Here is a 9,556-nt window from a genome sequence, read left to right on the forward strand (position 1 = left end):
AACGGTGGTCTTTCCCCACCGCGCCTTGGCGGCAGCTGCCCCAAGCTTCAGCGCGTCCCTCAACACGTAGTCTTGGACCTTGGAATGTGCCAGTCTGCAACACTCAGTCGGGGTCAACTCCTTCAGCTGGAAGATCAACAGGTTTCGGACCACCCAGAGAGCGTCCTTCACCGAGTTGATGATCCTCCAGGCGCAGTTGATATTCGTCTCGGTGTGCGTCCCGGGGAACAGGCCGTAGAGCACGGAGTCCCGTGTCACGGCGCTGCTCGGGACGAACCTCGACAAATACCACTGCATTCCTCTCCAGACTTCCTCTGCATAGGCACATTCCAGAAGGAGGTGTGTGACAGTCTCGTCCCCCCCGCAGCCACTTCGAGGGCAGCGTGCGGTGCGGCAGAGAGTCCGGGCGTGCATAAACGATCTCACGGGTAGAGCCCTTCTCACCACCAGCCAAGCCATGTCTTGGTGCTTGTTAGAAAGTTCTGGCGATGAGGCATTCTGCCAAATTGCTTTGACAGTCTGCTCAGGGAACCACTCAACAGGATCCGCCCTCTCCTTTTCCCGAAGGGTCTCAAGGACACTACGTGCTGACCACTTCCTGATGGACTTGTGGTCAAAGGTGTTTTTCTTCAGAAATTTCTCCACGAAGGACAGGTGGTACGGAACGGTCCAACTACTCGGAGCGTTCCGCGGCAGCGAGGCCAGGCCCATCCTTCGCAACACCGGGGACAGGTAGAACCTCAGTACGTAGTGACACTTGGTGTTTGCGTACCGGGGATCCACGCACAGCTTGATGCAGCCACACACAAAGGTGGCCATCAGGGCGAGGGTGGCATTGGGAGTGTTTTTTCCCCCATTGCACCGCTCTTTGTACATGGTGTCTCTTCGGACCCGGTCCATCTTTGATCTCCACATGAAGTGGAAGATGGCCCGGGTGACTGCGGCAGCACAGGTTCTGGGGATAGGCCAGGCCTGTGCCACATACAACAATACTGAGAGTACCTCGCACCTGATGACCAGGTTTTTCCCCGCGATGGAGAGCGACCGTTGCTCCCATCTGCCTAGTTTCTGTCTCATCTTCCTGATCCGCTCCTCCCAGGTCTTGGCGCACGCCCCAGCACCCCCGAACCAAATACCCAGCACCTTCAGGTGGCCAGTCCTGACGGTGAAGGGGATATAGGATTGGTCGGTCCAGTTCCCGAAGAGCATGGCCTCGCTCTTCCCTCGGTTTACCTTGGCCCCCGAGGCCCGCTCGAACTGGTCGCAGATGCACAGGAGTCTGTGCACGGACAGCGGATCCGAGCAGAAAACGGCGACGTCATCCATGTACAGGGAGGCCTTAACCTGTAGGCCCCCGCTGCCAGGAATAGTCACCCCTCTCAGGCTCGCATCCTTCCTGATGGATTCGGCAAATGGCTCTATGCAACATACAAACAAGGCAGGAGAGAGTGGGCAGCCCTGCCTGACTCCAGATCTTACAGGGAAGCTATCTGATTCCCACCCATTGATTGAGACTGCACTGACAATGTTGGTGTAGAGCAGTCTGATCCAATTGCAGATTCCCTCCCCAAAGCCCATTTTGGAGAGGACATCCCTCATATATGTATGCGATATCCTGTCAAAGGCTTTCTCCTGGTCCAGGCTGATGAGGCAGGTGTCCACCCCCCTGTCCTGCACGTAGGCGATCGTATCCCTGAGGAGTGCGAGGCTCTCAGAGATCTTCCTGCCCGGTACAGCACAGGTTTGGTCGGGGTGGATCACCGTTCCCAGAGCAGACCTGACCCGGTTTGCGATGACCTTTGACAAGATTTTGTAGTCTGTGTTTAGCAGTGAGATCGGTCTCCAATTTCTAATTTCATCCCTCTCCCCCTTCCGCTTATAGATGAGGGTGATGATGCCTTTCCTCATAAGAACAGATACTACACTTGATCTTAGCCAAAAGGCCGAGAAGCGATAACTACAATACCGCGGACTGCCTCAAGTCCCATTTGTCCTCCATGTTTTCAGTCAGCTTGATTCTGTTCAAAGACTTGTAGATCACTGCTGACAGTTTCCCTGTCGCCGTAGTCCTCCCAGGATTTCTAACTAGAGCAGCAGATCCGTTTACAGCAGTTGCTTTTTTTCCCCTGTCAGTGAAGCACTGCCTCATGGTCATGTAGAGATTGTCAGTATCTCACCAATCAGGTGGGTCAGGGCTAAGCTGACGTGACTTGAGGAGGTGGTAACCAACTGCAGAACTGCACGCATTGAATGAGACATTCAGCCTGTCATGTCTGCATCAGCTCTCTGCACGAGCAACTTCCCCAGTCCCACTCGCCCTCTCTTCAGATAAGTATCCGACCCTGCGACCAAAGTCACCATTGAATCTGCCTCCAGCACCCTCTCTCTCAGGCAGTGCACTGCATATTCTAACCACTCGCTGAAGACGCTTGGGCCTAGGACACTAGCTCGATGAAATGTGACAGGTAGAGAAGAGAGCAGTAGATTCAGCCGAGCCCTCCATGTCTTTGATGTGTGTGTGTGTGTGGATGTGCCTGCAGTTAGAACATAGAACAGTACAGCACAGTACAGGCCCTTCGGCCCACCATGTTGTGCCGAGCAGTTTTCTTAATCTAAGATCAACCTAACCTACACAGCTCTCAATTTACTGCCGTCCAGCGTGTGCTCGTCCAGCAGTCGCTTAAATGTCCCTGACAGCTTGTGGGAGATTAGAAATGTAGTTTCTGCAGGTGGTGGTGGTGGTGGTTAGAGATGTTGCTTTTGCAGATGGGTGAGGGGGTGTTGTGGGGGGAGGGGAAGGGGAACATTACACAAACAGTCGCGGGATTCTTGCAGCATACTTAAGGCTAAGATTTTAACCAATATAGAGGTTTTTGTTTAAGAAATAGTTTTAAACTAAGAAATAACTTTAAAGTGTTGTGGCTGACCACAAAAGAAGCAGTAGGGACATCTCACAACAAGCTTATAGTATGATAAGGGGAACTGGCTAAAATAACAGACAGGCTGTAACAGACAAGGACAAGGACAGCAGGGTAGTCAGATCAGGAAAATTAGAGAAAAACAAGTCAGGTAAATCGGCTTATGATAGGATGGGAAAAGGGAGGCGTGATTCCGCAACTTGCAAACTGAATAAGAATGCTTACATGCTTTGTATTGGCGCGCTTTCGCTAGCCTGATTGCTTGAGCAAAACGCCCGTTCTTGCAAGGCCGTAAAGAATAAAATGCTCTTGTTTCCAAGACTTTGTCTCAGGCTGAATTGTGAGTGAGTTTTGTTTCTCAGAGTTGCCGAAGGGCCTGTTGTTGCGCTGCTCTGTTCGACGTTCTAAAAATCTCAGCTGTTACCAATGTGAAAAATCCCTGCCTCCCCACAAGGCAAATGATTGGAGCAGGTTCGAATTCTGACCGAAAAATCTCACTGCCAGGAAATCTCGGCTCACCTTTACGAACAGAAACTCTTACAGACTAACAAATGTGAACTCCCATCCTCCAACCCACCTCGTGCAAATGAACAGCACGACGGGGGATGTGAAGATCAATTTACAGCAAATCAGCCTTTATTGGTTCGGCTCCCGCTCCAAACATTCCAATTCAGTCTGCTTCCTTAGAATTGCAAATCAAGATTCAAGAGTGCTAATTGCAGCGCTAACAGCAAGCTAATGGTTTGATAGCGGCCGGGCAATCAAAAAGCAAGGTCTAAAATGCAAAATAAAGCAAAACACCCAGTAAGCAAAACCTCAGCTTCTGTGGAGAGAAAGCAGAATTAACGCTTCGAGTCCAGTGACCCTTCTCCCGAAGGTTGCAGCGAGTTCTGTTTTCGTCCACACATTACAACCTGCAGCACCACGCGTGGAGTCAGTGATCAACTGCACCTTCACCCTATCGGTAGCCACTGAGCACCTACATCGATGCATGCATCAGGACGAGACGGAACCTGAACCAAACGGGCGGAGGCTCCGAAGCTCTCTCCCACCCTCTCACCTTCAATGCGCACTTGGATCCATCCGGCTGCTCCGCATCAGGAAGCATCAGCAGCGCGGCCTCAATCAACAGATGGGAATCAGAAAGCTTCCCCACACAGTCACACAGTACAGAAGAGGCCCTCTGGCCCTCCGAGTCCGCACTGACAAAGCTACTCTAAGTCTGTTCTAGTCCCACTTTCCAGCACTTGGTCCGTAGCCAGGAAAAGTTATGACATTTCCAGTGCTCATCCAAGTAGTTTTTCAAGGTTTTGAGGTTCCCCGCCTCGCTACCCTCCCAAGCAGTGCATTCCAGACCGCCGCCACCCTCTGGGAAACAACTGCTTTCTGTCATGACCGCAAGACCACGGAAGGTCTGACGGCCCGGGCCGTAAGACGTACGAGCAGAATCAGGCCGTTCGGCCGTGGCTCACAGGTTTGTCAACCCCGATTCTCCTGCCCTCTCCCCACGACCCTTGATCCCCTTATAATCAAGAGCCTCTCTCTCTCTCTGTGAAGCGCTTCTGTGAAGCACTACTATTATAGGACAAGCCAAACAGAGAACAGCCAGGGAATTCCTAGAGGCATGGCACTCATCCACAGATTCAATCAATGAGCACATCGACCTGGACCCAATATACCGGCCACTGCAGCGGGCGCTGTGTGGGCGGCACGGTGGAACAGTGGTTAGGACTGCTGCCTCACAGCGCCAGAGACCCGGGTTCAATTCCCAACTCAGGCGACAGACTGTGTGGAGTTTGCACATTCTCCCCGTGTCTGCGTGGGTTTCCTCCGGGTACTCCGGTTTCCTCCCACAGTCCAAAGATGTGCGGGTCAGGTGAATTGGCCATGCTAAATTGCCCGTAGTGTTGCGCTTCGGCGGGTCGGTGTGGACTTGTTGGGCCGAAGGGCCTGTTTCCACATGGTAAGTAATCTAATCTAAACAAACAACTGGAACTGATAACCGGAAGCGGCAGGGTCAAATCACTATAAACGCGGGAGGAAACATCACAGAAGCGCTTCACAGGAGGCTCCCAAGCACTGACGATGTCACCTAGACAGGGGACGAAACGTCTGCAACACAAATTCCCAGCTCGGCGAACAGAACCACAACAACGAGCACCCGAGCTATAAATCTTCTCCCAAACTTTGAACCTCTCCACCTCTGTCTTAAATGCAACCTCATCTCGGCCTGAAGGGGCGACCCTTCATCCTGAGGCTGTACTTCCAGGTCCTCGTCTCGCCTACTAGTGGGACCATCTTCTTCACAACCACTCTGACCAGGCCCCCCCCAGTAGCTTGTAAGGTTCAGTCAGATCCCGCCTTACCTTTCGAAACACCATCGGGTACAGACCCAGAGACCTCATGTGACAAACCCAGGGGGAAACCTTCTCTAGACTCCCTCCCAACATCAGCGCATCCCTTCCTTCGGTACACGGCACAAAACTGCTCCCAATATTCCACCTGTGGTCAGACCAGCGCCTGACGCAGCCTCGGCAGCACGTCCCTGCTCCTGTTTTCTCGCCCGCTTGAAATGAATGCCGACACTGCATTTGCCTTCCGAACCATCGGATGGACCTGCATGTTAATCTTGAAACAACCTGGAACTAGGACTCCCAAGAGCCTCTGCGCTTCAGATTTGCAAAGCCTTTCCCTCGTTCAGAAAATCGTCTACCCGATTGTTTTTTTTAGATTAGATTACTTACAGTGTGGAAACAGGCCCTTCGGCCCAACAAGTCCACACCGACCCGCCGAAGCGCAACCCACCCATACCCCTACATATACCCCTTACCTAACACTACGGGCAATTTAGCATCGCCAATTCACCTGACCCGCACATCTTTGGACTGTGGGAGGAAACCGGAGCACCCGGAGGAAACCCACGCAGACACGGGGAGAACGTGCAAACTCCACACAGTCAGTCACCTGAGTCGGGAATTGAACCCAGGTCCCTGGCGCTGTGAGGCAGCAGTGCTAACCACTGTGCCACCGTGCCGCCCAAAATTACGCACACTTGGTCACTTCTTTCCCCACTCGCCCAACATGTCCACGCTCTTCTGCAGCCTGCCCATTTCCTCAAAACTACCTGTCCCTCTAGCTATCTTTGTGCCAACTGCAAACTCAGCAAAAGTGCCCTCCGTGGCCCCCATTATCGTGGACACCCCAATAAGGTCCCTGTCACAGCCCCGTCTACAAGGTATTTGCGGAATTTCACCACAGTTATACACGTGGCCGGAGACTTTGGCACTGTCGCACCGATAACACAGGGCCCAGCGAGCCTGTGCCGATTCCTACTCCTTGTTTGGGCGTGCTACTTGTTGCCCAGACGCGGTTTCAGTCCCGCCGTTCCGCCTCCCGTTCACGTGTCTAACAAGGTGAGCCTGAAACGTTCCTAACGTGCCTGCTTCCAGCGCTTCGACTGGCAACGAGTTTCAGGCACCCACCATCCTCTATGTGAAAACCTTTCTCCGCACTTCTCCCTTCTCACTTTCCACCTCTCACCGTGAACCTGTACCCACTGACTCGCCACCCTCTCGATGCCTCTCAGTACGCTGTCGACCTCTATCGGGTCGCCCCTCAGCTTCCGTCTTTGCAGTGACAACAATCCCAAGTTTATTCAACCTCTCCTCACAACAGAAGCACTCCAGGGCAGGCAACGTCCTGGTAAACCTTCTCTGCACCCTCTCCAAAGCATCCACGTCCTTCTGGCAGTGTGCCGAACAGCACTGCGCGCGGTATCCCGAATGTAGCCTAACTGGAGTTTTGTACAGCTGTTTATACAGATCATTTATTTACACGTCACAAACAACAAAGGCCCTAGCACCGAGCCCTGCGGGATACCACTAGTTACTGATCTCCTTTCCGAAAAATGCGCTTCCACCGCTACTCTCGGTCTTCTGTGACCGAGCCGGTTTTGTATCCAGCTAGCCGGCTCACCTCAGATCCCACGAGACGCTACCTTTTGCAGCAGCCTGCCTTAAGATGTGAAACGATCCAGAAGAGATTACTGACGCAAAGGTGACTACGCTTAAATGAAAGTGCTGGGATTGGCAACCGTGACGGAACTCGCAGCCAAGGAAGGTCAACACCTCACAAAGTGGTGGCTGAGAGTTCACAAAATGGTGGCCCAGGGACAAGCACCAACGCAGACACAAAACTGCCACTGCTGTGGAAACACATGTCAGGCAGCAGCAAATTGCTGGTAGAAAGAAGCTGTGTGCAGAAACTGCAGCATTAAAAAAGAATATACTCAGTGGGTGCGCTCGGGGGTGAAAGTACCAATAACCTGCAGCGAAAGTACAGGATGCAATCCTAAATGGTACAAAAAGGGCAAGAAGACAAAAGCCCTGACGCACAAACCAATGAGGTGTTGTGGTTACAGATACTGGCGATACCTGCCGACGCCCCGGTCGCTCCCTTACTGAACGGCAAACCGGTAAGGATGGAGGTGGACACCGGTTTCGTTGATACGGCTGAGTCACGTTGCGCTGCAACCTTCAGAAACTGCGCGAGGAACACACAAAGGTGAAGTGGTGCTTTCACAGTGGGAACCTTCAGTTATACGGTGAGTCTGAAGACACAGCCTGCGTGTCATCAAAGGAAATCTTACAGCTTTATGGGCAAGAATGTGGTTGGACAGAATCAAACTCAACTGGGCCGAAGGCAATCACGTGTCAAAATTCTGAGAGTGACTGATCAAGAATTCTAAAGAGGCACGCTATTGTTTTCAATGGGGTAGACAAGCAGGACGCCGGGAGCCTTTGATAAGGTTCCACGTGGTAGGCTGTTGGAGAAAATGCAGAGGCATGGAATTGAGGGTGATTTAGCAGTTTGGCTTAGAAACTGGCTTTCTGAAAGGAGGCAGCGAGTGGTGGTTGATGGAAAATATTCAGCCTGGAGTCCGGTTACTAGTGGTGTGCCACAAGGGTCTGTTTTGGGACCACTGCTGTTTGTCATTTATAAAAATGACTTAGACGCAGGCATAACATAGGTGGATGGATTAGTAAATTCGCAGACGACGCTAAAGTCGGTGCAGTAGTGGTCAGTGTGGAAGAATGTTTACAGGTTGCAGGGGGACTTGGATAAACTGCAGAATCGGGCTGAGAGGTGGCAAATGGAGTTCAATGCAGCTAAATGTGAGGTGATGCACTTTGGGAAGAATAACAGGAAGGCAGAGTACTGGGTCGATGGAAAGATTCTTGGTAGTGTGGATGTGCAGAGGGATCTTGGAGTCCCATGTACATAGATCCCTGAAAGTTGCCACCCAGGTGGATAGTGCTGTTAAGAAGGCTGTTGGGTTTCATTCGTAGAGGAATTGAGTTCCGGAGCCGCAATATCATGCTGCAACAGTTCACCTGCTGGTGTGTGCTAGGCGGTTTCCTTTCCCTTTGCTCAACGACCTATTTGCTGAACTAGCCGGAGGTCAGCTTTTCAGTAAAATTGAGCCCGATAAACCCTACCTCCAGATGAGTGTAGATCCTGAGTTGAAATGAATGAGACACAATCTTATTGAAACATATTGGATTCTTACGTGGCTCGACAGGGTAAATGCTGAGAGGACATTTTCCCTCATGGGAGTGTCTAGAACTGAACAGAAATAAAGAGGCACCAATTTAAGAGTGAGATCAGGAGAAACGTCTTCTCTCAGAGGGTTGTGAGTCTTTGGAATTTGTTGTCACAGACAGCTGGCACACGCTGCTTGTGTGAGACTGACTTAGAATGCTGCCAGTTCTGGCTGAGGCAGCAAAGTAGTGCAAAAGAAGGCAAGGGGCTGTTGTGCCAGTCCCTGCGTACACAGCCCAGGTGCCGGATAATCTGCAGTGCTCCTACCTGCCTTATTATCTTTCCAGGCCAGTTCCGGTCAGCAAACATTGGCTTGTTTGTTCTACGTTTTCTCACGTGCTGTTGTCGAGTTAGTGCTGTCTCTTTGCTTTTCCCAGTGAGAATTAACTCTCTGAGTAACCTGCCTCTGACTCAGTCAGTCGTGATAGCACACACGATTCTGTCGCGGCTCAGTGAATCGGAAAGTGGCTGAAACTCACAGTCCTTTGCCTCGTTTTTCCGGTCAGTCACATACGTACCTATCGATTCCGCCTGCCCTTGCACTCTGATGAAAAGCATGTGCCTTAAATACGTCCCGATTATTTTTGTCCTAGCTCACAGTGTTCTCGAAATCTCTCTTGCAAGTCATCAAAATCAAAACGACTGAACCCCTAGATAGCTTCATCCCCAGCAGCATGCAGCAACGTAGCACAGTTGACCTTCTCTTGTTTTTCTGAAACGTCGCTCGCGAGTAGGAAAAGCTGGTGGGCAGCTACGGTTGCTGCAACTCCCAACTTCTGACACCATGTGGTGTGATCGGGGCCCGGCGTTGGCGGGACGGTGCAGCACGCAGCAGGGGTGAGGGGATGACATTGAGAGCAAGTGTCAAGATGCGCAAGAGACAGAGACGGCGAGAGAAGGATAGGGAGCGGCAGCTGAACAGCTACCTTAGAACAGACGAGTTTGAATCGACTCACGCCTGGCTGGATGTGAGGTGTGAGAAATGAAGCACCGAAAGCCTGCGCTATAAACATGAAGCTGTTTTTAGATTTATAGAT

General features: G+C 51.7%; 1 pseudogene; it reads right to left on the reverse strand.

Annotated features, from left to right (window-relative positions):
- Positions 1 to 1,833: 1,833 nt before the first annotated feature.
- LOC132809405 (U2 spliceosomal RNA) lies at positions 1,834 to 1,955 on the reverse strand (annotated as a pseudogene).
- Between the last annotated feature and the right edge of the window lie 7,601 nt (positions 1,956 to 9,556).

This window comes from Hemiscyllium ocellatum, chromosome 3 (genome assembly GCF_020745735.1).
Source record: "Hemiscyllium ocellatum isolate sHemOce1 chromosome 3, sHemOce1.pat.X.cur, whole genome shotgun sequence".
Lineage (NCBI taxonomy): Eukaryota > Metazoa > Chordata > Chondrichthyes > Orectolobiformes > Hemiscylliidae > Hemiscyllium > Hemiscyllium ocellatum.